We start from the raw sequence: 15,394 nt of genomic DNA on the forward strand, positions 1-15,394 counted from the left end.
CTGAATTTTTGAATTTTTGCCCAATTATGGGCAAAAGAGCTGACCTGATTGGTCAAAAGACCAATTTGTGGGAAAAAAGGATCAGAATTGGGCTGCCTGTGTAAACGCAGCCAGAGAGCAAGTGCGACTACATTATTAACTTTCCCTTCTCTTCAAAGGTCACCTCACTCTTCACCTTCCATAAACTACCGTCCCAGGTCTGGCTCATGATGGTGAAGAGGCGTATGTTTCCTCTACTGATAGCTTCTGCTCTGGCAGTCATGGTCTACATCATCTTCACATTGTCCAGGTACCGTGAAGACTGCCGTACGATCAAGAAACTAAATAAAAGTGGTAAAAGGAAAAAATTGTCTTGGACACACATTTCTGCTGTAGAAATACAACATCTGTCCATGATTCCTCAGGTCACAGCCAGGCAACCACCAGCACCTCTATCCGCGCCACATCTCTGACCAGTCCATCACGCCTGTCAACGACACCAAACACTTCATGGTGGGGGCCTACAAGGAACATCGTGTGACGGGATGCTCCACACGCATCATCAGTATCTTCAGACGAGACTCTGTCCAGCCTCTGTACTGTGTGTTCTACTGTGGGACTCACTGGGCTAATGGAACGAAGGCTGAAGTCCAGATGCACTCTGACCACTTTGGTACCTGCAATTTGCTATTTGGTTTTAGCCCTGCACTGACACACCTGAATCAACACCTGAATTAATGAAATAAGGGGCTTGGTGATTCGCTGATTAGTTTGTTGATTTAGTTTTCCCTATACTGTAAATATATATGTCCCTGTTCTGTATTGGGATAAAGGTTTCCCCTTCGTGACGACCGACGTCCTTTGTCCGAATCTTCCCGACTGCAACCCGTCACACGTGACCCTCGCCACACAAGCTGACGCCAAGCTCGCTCAGAACCAATCCTTCCTCCGCATCCAGAACCTTGTGAAAATGGAGGAAGAGGAGTTTCAATTCAACTTCACTGTCTGTTGGTCCAATTTATTTGGTGATTATAACAACGTGCTTCAGGTCACCCAGACTCTGGAGATGTACAAGTGGGTATTGATTGAGTGATTGTTTGGTTGGTTGATTGATTGATCGATTAATCAACTGGTTGATTGATTGATTAATTAATTGCTATATTGCAGGTTGTTGGGAGTGCAGCATGTTGTGGTGTATAACACCAGCTGTGGACCAGACCTGGAGAGACTGCTACAGAGTTATACACAGGAGGGCTTTGTGGAGGTAGGAATTGATTGATTTGATGGATGGATTGATAGATAGATAGGATTAATTAATTGACTAATTGATTGACTGCAGGTGGTGCCCTGGCCTATCGACCAACACATGAACCCGTCCCGTGGGTGGCAACCCATTGAACATGGAGGGGACATCCACTACTACGGCCAGTTGACCACTCTGAATGACTGTGTCTACAGACATATGTATCAGTCACGCTATGTACTGCTGAACGACATAGATGAGATTATAACTCCATACCAGCATCAAACCCTGCCCCAGATGATGGATGTACTTCAGAGGTAACACCCAAAGGTAGGGGGAGGACTCAGGGAAGTAGTGTGTATGTGTGTTAAGGAAGATCATTATGTTTGTGGTGTGCATGTTAGGCTGTGTTTACACAGGAATCCCAATTCAGATTTTTTTGCCAATTATTTGGCATATCTGATACAAATCCGATAATGTATAAACAGGAATTTCTGATCTTTGGCGTTTTTGGTTTTTAAACGTTTTTTGGGCCAATCACATCAGATCTTCTCACAGCAGATATTTTTTAGAACTGAACTGATTGGTCAAAAGACCAATTAGTGAAAAAATATCATAGTTGGGCTGCCTGTGTAAAAGCAGCCATGGAATCTTATCTTTTGAGTTCTGATACCACATTCGTCTGTGGTTCTCATCCTCAGTCTGGATGTTCAGATCAGAATTGTTGTGCTCTGAAGTGTTTGTTTTTGCACATGACCTGCCGTTACCAAGATAACCACCCCAACATTTAAAGAAACAGTGACAGGAAATGAGCATTGTGTTTGCGTGCTATTTCATATGCTACATCAGTGTGTGTGTGCAAATCTGATATGGGTCAAAACACAATAAAAGTGTGGACAGTGAGAAAAATTGATTGGATATGAAGGAAAGAAATCTGAATTCATTCTCTCTTTCTTTCGCCTTCTCTCACTCCACCCGCATCTCCCCAGGCCGAAGTGTTCCTCATAGAGAACCACATCTTCCCTAAGTCCCAGTTTGAGCCCAGTGGAAGGTTTGAACGGCCCCGCTGGAGGAATGTTCCAGGGATCAACATCATGGAGCACATCTACAGAGAGGAGCCAGACTATCGCATCTACCACTGTGGTGTTATTTTATGTATCATGAAGGCAAGTGTAGGGAAAGGTCAAAGGTAAAATAATAATATTAGTAATAAGCATGGATATGTTGTAAAATTGAAAATCTATATGCCTTGGAGTGTTTATGGATTGAGAGCCAGTTGAATTCAGAGCAGAGATAATTATGTGTTTTTCATGAAAACTCCTGCAGCTGGTTTAGGAATGTGAATGACGTGATGGCTGTGTGGAGATAGAAGTAACAATGGAACTAGTGTTAGCATTTCTTTATGCTTATGACCTTATGACCTGACACATGGCCACATGCACATAATCTCAGTGCTGGAAAGGGTGATGAATGATAAATGTTTTATAATGTGTTATGAAATGATAATGGTGAAACAGAATGAACATGTTTGATATTTTATAATCCAGATATATGTTTAAATAATGAATATATACATTAAGTATATGATGTGTTATTTTACAGGGGTTTTTAAACTGAGGCCATGGGGTTCTAGACATCTGGTTTGCATTTACATTAGTTTTTTAAGAAGGGGCTTTTGAGAAGGGGCCTAGGCACGCAGCCAATAGAATGATCGAATGAGAGGGTGGTACGAACTAAAAAAAAGTTAGGAATGTTTGTACATGTGGCTATAAAATTGAGCTCTTGGCGAAAAAGGGACAGTCTTTGTCTCTTTGGAAAAAGGCTCGGCTTTGTTTTTTTAAATAAAGTCTAAATTCTTAAATTCACAGGCTCTGATGTCTTGAGAGATATTTTTGAGTTGATTATCTAGTCAAATGTTTCTACAACATAATTGGCGACCACGAAGGGACTTGATAGGGATCAGTGACGGTATGTATTTGCAGTTGTGAAACGGCTTGGACGGACCATACAAACAAAAGCGGCCGCTTTTAAAAAGGTAAGAAGTTCTTACTAAAATAGTATAAAGTTTGTGTGGTCCGATCCGGGACTCGGCAACATCTAAAGAAATACCAAGTAGGTCTCTCCAAATTTAAGAACCAGAAAGTTAGACACTAGGAGCTTTTGAATTTAAGAATACATGTCGCTGTTGTTTGTCTGAACCGTCTGTTCAATTGATTTGATTCATTTGATTCAGTTGATTCAGTTGATTCATCTTGCTGATTGCTTTGTCTGGGTCATTTCGAGACGGGTGGTTGTACGGCTGGTTGAGCGATCAGACAATAACATGTTAAGTCCTGCAGATACCGCTTTAGACGTTAATCGTCTTGAGGACTGCATAGGTAGGCAGAAATCCTGGGTAATACCGCTTCTTTTTCTGTGTTGAGGAAGTGTAACAGAAAAAATTAGGGCAGAATTGACAGGTCACTTAGGAAAGTGTAGTATAAATAGAAATCTTGTGGATACCGCTTTGGGGGCTATAAATTAGCATTCCATTGGCCTGAACAGACAAGATTACTTACGGATACCGCTCTGATGATAAATTCTTTGTTAGAGGTCTGTACGGGTAAGTAGTGAATCATCCTGTGTTGTGATGATGTCAATATTATGTAGGGTCTATCAGGTAAAAAAGTTAGGTCATCCTGAGTAGGTGAACGGGTTAAATAGCTACAAGGGCTTCCAAATTTTGATAAAGTGTTATATATAGAGTAGGTCTGCTCATCTCGTATGGTGAATGGGTTGCTTGTGCGGCTGTGAGTCATTCAACTGTCTGATTCATTTGGGCACAAGTGGCTGCTCATCTGTGTGAGTGAGAATATAATATTAAATCCTGCAAGTAGATAGCCTTTCTGTAAGGAAAGGAAATCTATTTGAGGTTGTTTGAAGCTTCTGTCTGATGGAGAAAGGGGGTGCCCAATCTCACTTAGGAAAGAGAAGAATAAATGGTGCGTGGATATTCATTGACCAACTGAGTGTAGAAAATTCACGTTACCAGGAGGGGTAGAATAAATCCTGTTGGAGGAACAGGTCACGTTTATTGGTGTGGTCATATGACGTCTATGCATTGTATTTTGATACATCTGTTAGGGTATGTTTCGGACGATATATTTAGAAACTTTAGAGGTAATGCAGTATTATGATAAATTGACTACGTAAAATAATAAAATTATAGGTGTTGACTTGTTCAAACACGTAGACGGATGTGGAAATGGGAGAGAGTACATAGGACATGTGGTAGAATTAAGCATAATAATAAACTATATATTATTTCAGAAGCAGATATATAATTAAATTGGTTGGTTGTTAAATCTGTTTCCAAATCAATGAATGTGGGGTTTGACTTGTTGACTGCTAAGTTGATTACGTTGAGCGTGTGAGATCTGTGTCCTTCAAAGCTATTTTCTGAAAAAAGTGTAGTATGTGCCAGATACTAAAACTACTGACTATTATCATTGGAATAAAAGAGGATTAACTTGTCATTTCGATAAAGCATGGATTCTGCATCGCTGAACAGAGTCTAGGTTTTCTAAGTATAGTTTAGCTATTGTTGGGATGTGAATAGATTTTACTAATGCCATGAATTAGTTTCCGGTAAAAAGAGAGTCATACTTGTTTGACTGTATCGAGCTGAAATAGTTATTTAAAGAAAGTTTGAATAGTTGAATGGAAAACATCTATTTGACAAAATTCTAATTGTTATTACTTTATTCTATGGTTTGCGTCACCAGTGGTGTATGCGAATAGTTGGTGAATTGTAGAATGATAATGTATTTTCATTACGTGAACTAGGGGATGCAAGGAGCTTTGGCTTTTATGCTGAGGGAATAGCATCAAGTTATAGTGGGTTGTGGATTTGTTGAATAAACAAACTTATGTTTTAAACAAAAGTAATGCAATAGGCTACAATTATAACATTATCAGAAAAGGGCACTATACGCTCATCTGTGGTCCGCTGTAGCTCAGTTGGTAGAGCACGGTGCTTGCAACGCCAGGGTTGGGTGTTCGATTCCCAAGGGGGGTAGTATAAGTATAGAAAGGTATGAGCTCACGAATGGAGAGTCGTTTGGAAAAAGAGCATCTGCTAAAATGTTTAATGTATGGAGAGGAGAGTACGTGGTAGTCATTGAATAAGGTTTTGCTAGATTAAACAAATGGCTATAGTGGGATATGTCTATAGATACATTGGATTGTGATAAATTGATTATTTAAATATATGATGGTGAACTACAGCAAGTGTTTGGTGTTACTTGTAGCTTACTTAGCAAGGATAGTAATTCATTCTGTAATGGCGGGGTGATGGTTTAATTGTGTGGCACTGGTGGAGCGCCGGGTAACGGTACTTTTATGGTGAAAGTTGTCAATGTGTGCAGAGGGTCCCTGGTTCGAATCCAGTAGGGGACAGAAAGCAAATCTTTTACATTGATGTTATTGATGTGAATTACTGGTTTCGTTGATAACATTATAGGGAAGATGTCCTACCAATCTATGTTGGATAGGATAACATAGTAATTGAAATAGCATATTGGTGAATTGGATGTTTTATTGATTTATATTTAGGAGAATGAGAATATGTTATTAGGTAGTATTGCTTTGTGGAGACGATTAACTAATGAAGAACATGTCTCGATAGTTGAATAAGGAACGATATTTGATAATTGATCATTTTATTATGACATTATATTGTTTGTTTAAACAGCAGTGAGTTATGATGATGTTTTATTACTTCAGATAACGATAAATTGTTTATAGTACGTTGAACCTTGGGAGGTAGTTGTTGCTGTTGACTTGATGGAGTAAGTAGACATTTTATATGGGTTTTGGATTATGAAACAATAAGTTTATATTTGGGGAAAAAAAGAAAACATCGATGCAACGGTTTGCGACGTTTAAATTACTAAAAAGGGTTTATAGGTTTATAGTGGAAGGTGGAGTTAACTTAATAAAATGGGTTATTATATAGTATCTTCTAAATGGGAGTTTTCTTTTAAGAATTGATGAGAGTCTCCTATAATATTAGGTTAGGGGTAAAGTAGGAGACGACGTATCAAACAATTTTAAAATCGATGCTGGGGTTAATGATTGTTGATGAGATAGGACTGGGGATATATGTATGATGTTTGGTGTGTAATTACTATCTTTGGATTGATGATTATATGTTAACGACATGTATACTTTCTCTTCCAGGAACATGGGGATTTCTTTATTGGGAGGTTAGAAAAGTCTGTAGGCTAGGGTGGAACTAGTTAGTAAAATTAAGTAGTTTTATTTTTTAGGTTGTGATAGGGAGCTACAAAAATAAATAAGGCCTGGCCATTTTTGTTTGTTTATTGTTTTACTATATGGTGTTCAAATAACCACAAACAAACTACTTAGTATTACATGTTAGTTGTATAGGATTTTTATTTCTATTTGGGGTTTTTTGACAGCATGGAAGTGAAATATCTTAAAGGGGCATACACATGTAATTTGGGTTTTATTTACTGAGGGATAAGTAAATATGTGTGATTTATTTTGAAAAGAGCTGTAATAAGGAATTACAACAGTTATGAAAGGTTTTGATGGTTGTTAGAAGTAGTATACTATAGGATGAAACAATTCATTGAATGATTTCAATGACCTCTGAAATCTGTCCTGGCTTTATAGTGTGACCTGATCACCTGCACTATGAATTCTAGAGGCATGCTGAATTAAGGGGTTAGATAAAATAAGGATAATTGTGAAGAAGTTTACAAGTTGGAAAAATCCTATATATAAATTAGTCTAAACAGGACAAGGATGTAGTGAGAGAGTTAGTCCTGAATGAGAAGTATTCATTGAATAGTGTTATGGAATACAGTTAAGTAAAGATATGCTTAAGGGTTGTCATTTTAAAGTTAGTTATTATTTTAGGTTTGATAGGCAATATTGTTTTGTTTTGTTTTTTGTACACATGAATCACGATGTGATGTATGTGTCCAAGGGGGGAAATATGCAGGGTGTATTAAGGATGTGAGCAGTAGTAATAATGTGTTATGGGTTAGGTTAAATCATTTTTGTTTTTGTGATAGGTTAAATCATTTTTGTTTTTGTGATAGGTTAAATCATTTTTGTTTTTGTGATAGGAGGCATGGTGTAGAGGTGGTCTGTCTATGAGATAAGTGGACTACAACAAGCTGGAAGCAGGTGTGCTTCATAATCTCAAGGCTTCTCTTGACGGATGAGAGGACATGAGTAGCATACTGTGTCTCACCTAACCTAACAATGTTCTTAAGATTTTCTTTTCATGGGTGAAGATAGCTATGTCCAACTGAGTAGGATAATCTGAGTATTTTCTGTGCCCTGGAGACTATGTGATGGCAAAAGACTACAGAAGAAAGAGCTGGAAAGACCCTATGTGGGAGGGGCTTGTACCAGGTGTTGTTGGCTGCCTTAATGATGGTAAAACTGGTGGAGACAGATACTAAGATTAATGTTTTCCACTATAGGAGTGTTCCAACCTCAGCCATTGGGTAGTATTGTTGTTTTTGTGTGTGTCTGTGCTTGTGTCTTTGCAGCAGTAACTCTGAGCTTCTCTATGAGAAGGCTGATAGAAGGACACTTTTCACAGACCGATGTCGATAGATTGAGAGGGACTTTGGCTGATCCGGAGATCCTAGTGATGGGGGAAGGTTAACAACAGAAGTGACCTACATATTGTTGTCCAGGTTATACCAACGATGGTACTGATAGAGGGGAGTATTGGGTATCATCTTAACCATTGTACCAGAGTGAGGGAATTGATGATTGAGAGATTCCAGATCTCCAAGATGCACCAGATATCCTTATCATTGATTTCTATGTACTTGACTAGTTACCTGATAATAAGGGGAATGGAGTACTGATAATAATAATAAAGAGCAGAAGAACAAGACATAGAAGGGATATAGACAGGAGTAGAATGTAGATTCTTGCACAGGCAGGAACCATAACTAAAAATACAGGAAGGGATCACTATTAAAATACTAGGGTTAAATAGTATTGGTGTGTGAGAAACCAGCACAAAGAGTATGGGGAAGTCACATGGGGTAGGGTGACCTTAAGACAATGAAAGAAAGAGACAGGTGAATCATAGACATAAGGAGAACAGTCCAAGACTTAGATAAACAAATTGATGTAGTATTTGGTGTTAGATTTCCAGGGGAAAGTGTTATTAGAAGAGAGAAGTATAAGCAAGTGTTAGAATAGGAAGAAGGAAAGGGAAACTTAATGTCAAATAGAGTATGAGAAAAATATAGGAATGTTACAATAAAACAATTGGGTTATATAGTTTGGAAGAATTCAAGGGAGAATGTGAAACATAATGATTTGTCATGTAGATGATGTTACTAGGGATGTTTTGGATTGGAAATTAACTCAACTGAACTGTTATGATCTGTCCTTTCCTGAGGTTACAACGGATGGTGTCGTAATGCATTGCAGAGATCAATTGGCTCAGAACGGTGTAAACCTCAATAAAAACCAAAAATCCTCTACTTGGCTGAAGAGGAAACAACAAAGGCGTTGAAGATGTTCCTGTCTGACCCACTTCTGAATCAATATACTGGGTTGCACATGGACAAAACAGGATGATGGTGGAGGTGTGGTGGTTCAGGTGTGACATTGGAATTGGGACATTGTTATGGGTAATTCAAGATGAATTATGATGAACTATGAAGAATAATGAAGACGCCAGAAGATTGAGTGCCGGTAGAGGAAGGGAGTGTTAGTTGAGGTAGTATGTTGATTAAGGAGGTATTATACACTACTAAATTTATAGTAATTTGGACAATGCATTAGGGTACTGATCTGATGTAATTCTTGTTATGAGGAAGTTAATGCTAGAATTAGTATAATATAAATGTACATTCAGCCAGTATCGATATGTGCCAAGGTGAGAGTTTTAACTTGAATGATGGAACAAAGGTGACTAATTAAGAATTGTCATTTTAAAGTTGTTTTGGGTAATTCATTTGATTATGATTATAAATTATAAGTGGACTGACTGATCTGAATAACTTATAATATTAATGCTTAGTGATGTTGACATGGCAATTAATTGATTAGATATGGATATTGATTATTTTGATTGTTATAATACTTGTGATATGAGTGATTAATTTTTGTATTGATGGGACAATATTATAATGTCCCAAAGGGGGGATATGTGGTGTTATTTTATGTATCATGAAGGCAAGTGTAGGGAAAGGTCAAAGGTAAAATAATAATATTAGTAATAAGCATGGATATGTTGTAAAATTGAAAATCTATATGCCTTGGAGTGTTTATGGATTGAGAGCCAGTTGAATTCAGAGCAGAGATAATTATGTGTTTTTCATGAAAACTCCTGCAGCTGGTTTAGGAATGTGAATGACGTGATGGCTGTGTGGAGATAGAAGTAACAATGGAACTAGTGTTAGCATTTCTTTATGCTTATGACCTTATGACCTGACACATGGCCACATGCACATAATCTCAGTGCTGGAAAGGGTGATGAATGATAAATGTTTTATAATGTGTTATGAAATGATAATGGTGAAACAGAATGAACATGTTTGATATTTTATAATCCAGATATATGTTTAAATAATGAATATATACATTAAGTATATGATGTGTTATTTTACAGGGGTTTTTAAACTGAGGCCATGGGGTTCTAGACATCTGGTTTGCATTTACATTAGTTTTTTTAAGAAGGGGCTTTTGAGAAGGGGCCTAGGCACGCAGCCAATAGAATGATCGAATGAGAGGGTGGTACGAACTAAAAAAAAGTTAGGAATGTTTGTACATGTGGCTATAAAATTGAGCTCTTGGCGAAAAAGGGACAGTCTTTGTCTCTTTGGAAAAAGGCTCGGCTTTGTTTTTTTAAATAAAGTCTAAATTCTTAAATTCACAGGCTCTGATGTCTTGAGAGATATTTTTGAGTTGATTATCTAGTCAAATGTTTCTACAACACCACCCTTCCAAGATGATAGTACGGCCCAGGTTAGAATCTACCACCCATCCAAGATGATAGTACGGCCCAGGTTAGAATCTACCACCCCTCCAAGAAGATAGTACCGCCCAGGTTAGGAATCTACCACCCCTCCAAGAAGATAGTATGGCCCAGGTTAGAATCTACCACCCCTCCAAGATGATAGTACCGCCCAGGTTAGAAAATACCACCCCTCCCAAGAAGATAGTACCGCCCAGGTTAGGAATCTACCACCCCTCCAAGAAGATAGTATGGCCCAGGTTAGAATCTACCACCCCTCCAAGATGATAGTACCGCCCAGGTTAGAATCTACCACCCCTCCAAGATGATAGTATTGCCCAGAGTAGTATACTAAGAAGCTAGCTAGATATACTTAGGGTTTTCTAAAGCTAGTCAGCTTCAGGTTGGTTCACGTTCCAGCTCAGGCTTCATCCCTATTACGACGTTGGATATTGCTTGTCCGCCTGCCGCTCACTCTAGCAGACTTGTAACTGCGCATGCATGTCACAGGTGGCTAGTCGAACACCGAACCCTTCATTGAGACAGTGCTGACATAAATCCACAGGCGAGTCAGTGCCACATTTACATTTCTTCCAAAATCAGCATGAAAGAAAAGCTATCTTGCAAATTCAGCAGGTTATGGTGTGAAAAAGCTTATTAGAAGTGCGTGTGGTCATCTCGAGTTGAACTCAGAGTTCGTAGTATAGGGCTGTGGTTAGAATCTACCACCCTTACAAGATGAAAGTACGACCCAGGTTAGAATAGAATAGGACCTCTGTCTAACAACCCTTCTGTGTCTCTGACCCCAGGGCTGTGGAGCAGACGTCGGTCCACTCTGTCTAACAACCCCTCTGTGTCTCTGATCCCAGGGCAGTGGAGCAGACATCGGTCCACTCTGTCTAACAAACCCTGTGTCTCTGACCCCAGGGCAGTGGAGCAGACGTCGGTCCACTCTGTCTAACAACCCTTCTGTGTCTCTGACCCCAGGGCAGTGGAGCAGACGTCGGTCCACTCTGTCTAACAAACCCTGTGTCTCTGACCCCAGGGCAGTGGAGCAGACGTCGGTCCACTCTGTCTAACAAACCCTGTGTCTCTGACCCCAGGGCAGTGGAGCAGACGTCGGTCCACTCTGTCTAACAAACCCTGTGTGTCTGACCCCAGGGCAGTGGAGCCGACGTCGGTCCACTCTGTCTAACAAACCCTGTGTCTCTGACCGCAGGGCAGTGGAGCAGACGTCGGTCCACTCTGTCTAACAACCCTTCTGTGTCTCTGACCCCAGGGCAGTGGAGCAGACGTCGGTCCACTCTGTGCTGCGTAACTTCGGGCAGACAGTGAAGGTTCCTCCTAATGTGTGTCATATCATCCATGTCAGAGTTCCCCTACGAGGAGGACTGACCAAGGAAGAGCTGCATGAAGACAAGAGGGTCTGGGACTACGAGAGACAACTAGTGCCTAATGTTGATAAAGCACTGGAGCAAGCAGGACTACTAATCTGAAGGAAGGAAGGAAGGAAGGAAGGAAGGAAGGAAGGAAGGAAGGAAGGAGAGAGAGAGAGAGAGGAAGGAATAGTCAGAGATGGAAGAGGAAGCAAGACATCCCACTCACTCATTTTTTCTGGTTCATATACAGTCAATGAACTAAGCAGACAAGACCCAGCTGCTATCGCATTGGTGGCCATTGGAACCCCCCCCATTCTTAAGCAGACCGGAACTGTGACGGTTTTTTTCAATGGTAAATGGCTGGATAGGGTGACGAGATGTCCCGATTTCTGGGGACAGTCCCAGATTCTGGTGGCCTTTCCCGGGCTAGAGCTGTCCCGAAAATGTCCCTGATTAGCCTTCAGAAACAAAAAAAATCAACTCTGAAGTTAAATTCAGGCTGATATTTCAATAAGCAAACGCTGTATCCAATCAGATTTGCATTTTTAAATGATGTCTATCCCTGTACCAAACTCATTTTCTCCCGGATTCGCCGAAGACCTTTTATGAGACCCTGCATGACCAACCATGCCCATGGCCATTAAGTGCATGCAGCAGTTTAGACTACCAAGTTTGGGTGATTCTAATATTACTAGATAGGCTAAGATTAAGAAAACTGAGGAGGGGAAATCAATTTCTGTGTTTTAAGTATTTGAAAGGACCATAGCGAAAATCTATTGTTAAATATAGGTCCATGACATTTTTTGTTGTTGTTGGCCATCCCAGATTTTCATTTCCAAAATCAGGTCCCTTTAGTCTGGGATTATTACATTTACATTTACATTTACGTCATTTAGCAGACGCTCTTATCCAGAGCGACTTACAAATTGGTGCATTCACCTTATAGCCAGTGGGATAACCATTTTACAATATATATATATTTTTGTTTCTTTCTTTGGGGTGGGGTAAGGGGGGGTAGAATGATTACCTTATCCTATCCCAGGTATTCCTTAAAGAGGTGGAGTTTCAAGTGTCTCCAGAAGGTGGTGAGTGACTCCGCTGTCCTGGCGTTACGTGTGTGTGCAGACAGGGTGTGTGTTGTGGGGCGGTGTGTATGGGTATAGGTGTTTGTGTGTAAAGTGTTAAGTGTATGGGCACAGATGTGTGTGTCAGTCTGTCTGTAAAGGGAATCCAAGAGCATCTAACTGGACTAGTCCAGATATGTATAATTTTGTACAGCACCAATCACATTCCTTTTGTCATTATCTCCTCCCAGGTGGACCTGCAGCAGAACCCATGGGAGTGCAGGTGTGATGCGGCCCCTCTGAAGCGCTGGCTGGAGGGCCTGAGTGCGGTGGTGGTGGTGGGGGAGGTGGTCTGTCACTCACCAGAAGAGACCACAGGTACTGGTGCTAAGTCTCATGGCAGCACAGTTCACATTACCATACCATTTCCCTCCCCTTGACGCTTCCCGCACTTCCCAGGTGTAAAGGAGTGTCTATGTGAATTAAATCGGGCACCACTTGTTTGTTCTGAGTCATTAAGAAACTATCATTTAGCAACAAGGGATAAATACAACTTATCATATAATTCTATCTGAAGGCAATTGAGTACTTTTAAATGACAAGGCAACGCATTCATGGAGAACAGTAGATACTTTATAAACAACAGATTTATTAAGAAAAACCAGGATAATGTGCTGAATGTACAGGATGAATGAATAATAAAGATTTTGGCAAAATGCTAAATGGAATCAAACTAAGAAAGGAAGGGAAAATGTGTGGGGTATTTCCATAGCATTTCATGAAATGGAAAAAAGAGAAGCAGTTTGAATGTCCTGAATACGAATAGAGACAGCAATTTTCAAGGGAAAGATAGCCAATAATAACAGATACAAAAGTAACAAACACAGATTACACGCTCACATTAAAATCTGGGAATATGAGATCGAGCTGGACAACTCTCTTACATATCTGTCTGGAACCAACGGTCTTCAGAGAACTCTCCAAGCACGCAGAGTCCAAAACAACGGATTTCAGAAGCAATGTTTCCTCTAAGCTGATTTATACAAGCCCGTGCAGAGTCACATGATATTGAGCTATACTAGAGTTTGCCCCGTTAGTTTACACCAGGGGTGTCAAACTCAATACATGTAGGGCCTAGTGTCTGCTAGTCAGGATAGATCTTTACTAATCAGTGACCTTAATTAATCAATCAAGGGAGGAGCGAAAACCCGCAGACACTCGGCGGAATGAGTTTGACACCTGTGGTTTATAATATCAATGTTTCCCTGTACTGTGGGAATTGTGATCGAATCAACATAATATTAGCCGCTTTCAATGAAACATACCAAAAACACAAGACTTAGTATGTGATTTTGTTTTAAGCAGAGCAGACCGGAGGAGGATTCTATTGCGCTTGTTTTGAGATCAATGTATGTAGCCACGTGTGCACATTTGTGCATATTCTTTGCTAGTTAGTGAGTTGTTATTTCTGGTCAGCAATGGGGGAGTGATTGATTCCTACAAGAGCACAAAACATGTACATTTCTAGGCATCATTGATAAGCAAGTCAGGTAAACAGCATTTTTTATATCTTAAAGGGGCAGTGTTGTATTTTGAGACAGGCTTGTATAAGCTAAGCCAATAGGCAAAGGCTAGCATATGTTTTTGTCTGACTCTCTTTAATGTTAATGGTATGGGAATAATAATGCATTTTATTTCGTCTTGTGGTTTCTTGCATCATACAACACAATACAACAACATTTTCAGTCACATACACTACATGACCAAAAGTATGTGGACACCTGCTCTTCAAACATTTCATTCCAAAATCATGGGCATTAATATGGAGTTGGTCCCCCCTTTGCTGCTATAACAGCCTCCACTCATCTGGAAAGGCTTTCCACTAGATGGTGGGACATTGCTGCTGCAACTTGCTTCCATTCAGCAACAAGAGCATTAGTAAGGTCGGGCACTGATGTTGGGCGATTAGGCCTGGCTTGCAGTCGGCGTTCCAATTCATCCCAAAAGTGTTCGATTGGGTTGAGGTCAGGGCTCTGTGCAGGTCAGTCAAGTTCTTCCACACCGATCTCGACAAACCAGTTCTGTATGGATCTCGCTTTGTGCACGGGGCATTGTCATGCTGAAACAGGAAAGGGCCTTCCCAAACTGTTGCCACGTAGTTGGAAGCACAGAATCATCTAGAATGTCATTGTATGCTGTAAGCGTTAACATTTCCTTTCACTGGAACTAAGGGGCCTAGCCCGAACAATGAAAAACAGCCCCAGACCATTATTCCACCTCCACCAAACTCTACAGTTGGCACTATGCATTCGGGCAGGTAGCATTCTCCTGGCATCCGCCAAACACAGATTTGTCCGTAGGACTGCCAGATGATGAAGCGTGATTCAACACTCCAGAGAACGCATTTCCACTGCTCCAGAGTCCAATGGCGGCGAGCTATACACCGCTCCAGCTGACGCTTGACATTGCGCATGGTGATCTTAGACTTGTGTGCGACTGCTCGGCCATGGAAACCCATTTCATGAATCTCACCATAACAGCCCTACATAAGACAGAAGATTACTTAAGGCAAAAAACTAAAGAAGGGTGGTTGGTTGGAGTGGATAGGTAGGCATATTCGAGAAAGTCTAGCAGACCAAAGGTTGTGTGTTCGAATCTCATCATGGAGAATTTTAGCTAATTAGCAACTTTTCAACTACTTACTACTTTTTAGCTACTTTGCAAC

The 15,394-nt window shown here is 40.4% G+C and overlaps 1 pseudogene; it reads left to right on the top strand.

Moving 5' to 3' along the window:
* Positions 1–208: 208 nt before the first annotated feature.
* LOC121587161 lies at positions 209–11,722 on the top strand (annotated as a pseudogene).
* Positions 11,723–15,394: the final 3,672 nt, after the last annotated feature.

The sequence above is a fragment of the Coregonus clupeaformis genome, unplaced genomic scaffold, assembly GCF_020615455.1.
Source record: "Coregonus clupeaformis isolate EN_2021a unplaced genomic scaffold, ASM2061545v1 scaf0422, whole genome shotgun sequence".
Taxonomy (NCBI): Eukaryota; Metazoa; Chordata; class Actinopteri; order Salmoniformes; family Salmonidae; genus Coregonus; species Coregonus clupeaformis.